The sequence below is a fragment of the Rhinopithecus bieti genome, unplaced genomic scaffold (assembly GCF_001698545.2).
Source record: "Rhinopithecus bieti isolate Rb0 unplaced genomic scaffold, ASM169854v2 scaffold_71316, whole genome shotgun sequence".
Taxonomy (NCBI): domain Eukaryota; kingdom Metazoa; phylum Chordata; class Mammalia; order Primates; family Cercopithecidae; genus Rhinopithecus; species Rhinopithecus bieti.
Genome location: NW_016826500.1, coordinates 56,734 through 60,253, shown reverse-complemented (window position 1 = coordinate 60,253; position 3,520 = coordinate 56,734).

The following is a 3,520-nucleotide window of genomic DNA, read 5'->3' as shown; positions in this document are numbered from 1 at the left end:
ATCTTATAGGTGAACATTATAATATAGAGAGAGTACCTACCAGCTATCTAATCTACTTTTTACACAATGTATAAATCCTAGCCTATTGTTCTTAATGTCTGAACCTAAAATAACACACAAACATGCAAGAGAACAAAATAAGGAAGAAATGTATGGAGACAGTGACATTATCAAGATGGTGGAATGGGGGTCCCTACTTTTATATTCCCCTGCAGGAATAAAAACTAGTCAGCCATCCATCTACCAAAGTAACTTTATGAGAGAGCCAGGCACAGTGGCTCATGACAGTATCTCCTCCATTCAGGAGCCTGAGGCAGGAGGACTGCTTCAGGCCAGGAGATCAAGAACAGCCTGGGCAATATAGTGAGCTTCAGGATACAGGGCATTATAAAACCTTGCTAAAACCCAAGATCAAGAAGAGTCATTTTGAGAAGGCAGGGCTTTTGGTTAATAAGGTGTCAAATTATCCAAAGCAATCTGTAAGTTAACTCAAATCCCTACCAAAATCCCTGTCTCACTTTTTATAATAATAGAAAATGCAAGCCTACAAAGTAGGCTGAAAGGCCAAACCAATCATGAGGAATAAGAAAAAAGCTGGGGACATCATCCCTGTGACCCACACAAAACAGTTCAAAAGTCCCTGTCGGTAGATGACCTGGGGAAACCCTGCTAGGTACTCAGTGGAGCCACACTCACCCACACATCTGCTATTAGGCCCACCATATAGCAGAAGCCTGCCCTAGTGCCTGCTCCACAGAACAAAGCCCTGAAAAAATCCAGTCTGCCCAAAAACATGACAGGATTCACAACCACAAGTGCTCCTGGTAACAAGCCCACTAAAGGTAAAACCCACTCCAGATTCAGTAGCCACCTTGTGACCCAGCTACAAGCCTTTTTACTGCAAACCCAGTAAAGATCTCATCTGCTTTGAGACCCAACAGATGAAGATCTTTATGTGCCAAAACCAGTTTATAAAAATGAAAAGAGGTGTTTGCTCCTTCAAATGCACAAACACCAATGCAAGTCTATATTATGCCCATTCTAACGTTCCTATTTTAACATAGAACTGGAAGTCCTGCATAGAATAATTAAGTCTTACATCAAATAATTAAGCAAGAAAATCTAAAAGATCCAAATGGAAAAGAAGAAAAAAAGTCACTGTTTGTAGATGACATAATCTTACGCATAAAAACATAAATAGTACATTTAAATAGTGCATTTAAACTAATAAATGCACTCAGTAAAGAAGCGGAATATACAATTAATATACACATATCAGTTTTGTTTCTATATACTAGCAACAAACCAGTAAAAAAGAAAAAAAAAATCTCTTTTACAACAGCAACAAAATAGTAGACTTCTTAGCAATAAATTTAACCAGTGTGGTGAAAGATCTTTACAATAAAAAGTAAAAGATATTGATGAAAAAAATTAAAGAAGATACAAATAAATGTAAATATATTACATGTTTATGGATTAGAAGAATATTGTCTAAGTGCCATATTATCCAAAGCAATCTGTAGATTAATTCAACTTCCTATCAAAATTCCTGTGCCACTTTTACAGTAATAGAAAATAAAGTCTACAATGTATATAAAACTATAAGAAATATTGAATGGCCAAAGCAATCAGGAGGAATAAAATGAAATCTGGGGNAGTCACTGAACCTGGGCAGTCCAGAGTCACGAGAAACCCCAGGCCATGTGGCAGAATGCCCACTGTCCCAACTTCACCACACTCTACTCTCTGCATCCAGTGCTAGCTGCAGCCAGGCTGTCTCACAGTCCAGAATACTAGCCAGAGACCAGGCTTTCTGCAGTGCCTTGGCTGGGGCCCACAGATAAGGATGGCCAAGGCTGGGGGGTCTACAGATAAGGATAGCCAAGCAGTGCTGCAGAAGCCAGCAGATGCCATTGATCAGTTTTACATCTGCCTGGCACTGAGAATCTCTGGACACCAGAGGTGTTCTCTGTTGCCAGAGCTGAACTCTTATGTGAAGACTCCAGAAGGCCCTGAAATGTGGGCAGCCTTCCATCATTGCCTGTCTGTGGCCGCAAGGACACAGATTCTTTTAATGGCTGGTGAGATGTCCAGTACACTCGGGGCTCTGGAAAGCCCCTTTTCAACCTTAGACCTTAGTTGACCCTCCATTTACCTCAGGCCAGGCAATCTCTTTCCATGGCTGGTGAGATGTCCAGCACACTTAGGGCTCTGGAAGGCCCCTTTTCAACTTTAGGCCTTAGCTGAGCCTCCATTTACCTCAGGCCAGGCAGTGCACATTATGGGGACACTACTGGGTGCTGGGATGAGGATGGCACTTGGCATGTGAGCTAGGATTGGGTGCCCACCACTCCCGTCCCCAGCCAGGCAGTGGCCAGTAAGCATCTCTGATTTCTCTCCCCTTACCAGCCTCCTCTGCTATGACTGCATTTCTGGCAGGCAGTGGATCAGGGAAGCACCAGTAGTTGAGGACCATGTGGAGAACCACTACTGGCCAAGCATTCCCAACCTGACAGCAGAACAAGAGTACAGCAGAGCTGAGGTGAACTTGGCAGAGAACTTTGAGACCATGAAGGCAGCCAACACTTCCAATTCATCATAACCTGTTTCTCCCATAGATTTATTGTAGACCAACTCAACCATCTCCATGTCAACAAGAAATGGTCCTCACTATGAGCCATCACCCTTGGATTTAGATCATGGGGCGGTTCTGTCTTTATTATGGAATTGAAAAGCTTTAATTTCTACAAAATGTAAGGTTTTGGGCCACAGCCTTATTAAAACAAACAAATATGAGCATAGTGGTCTACATATGGAATATCTGGGGCCTAAACAACCTGCTACTTGGAAGTATAATCGTCTTTTGTTCGTTTCTTTAGCCTGGTAGGACAATATCAGAAATTTCCTTGGTCATAGAGAATACAAAACATAGTTTGAACAAAAGCAGCAATACAGCCACAAACTATTTTTTGGTGTATTTACGTAAGTATAAGATAGCTGATGGGGCTTTATCATGTAACATTAGTTTGCTTAGTCTTCATTAAGTTTGCTAAGCTTGAATTGTGAATAAATATATGGCTGATTCATATTGTAATTAAACTGCACATTGACATAAACTACATTGAAAGTTGCACATTGTCATCCAAAGTAACACTTAGGTAAAACCAAAATATGATAAACCAATGTCAAGGAAACTACCCTAAAATAAAATACAGTTAACATGGAATTGCAAAACCAGAATGGGAGAAACATTTACCCATAAAATCTTGTTTGGAACATTGATATAACACTAGAAAAGAATTTTCTAAATAACTACAATGTTCAACTGTGACTGTGCATCTGTGAAGACCAGGCATTCTGAATCATTGCCCTGTGCTGTGTGGCAGTACAATTTTACAGAATGCACTATGATAATTAATAAAATTCTCTAATGGGAAAGTTTTGATGAATAAGTATTTACACTATAAATATTTATATTATTAATATATTGGTGCTATTATTTCACAAAATAAAAAAGCTG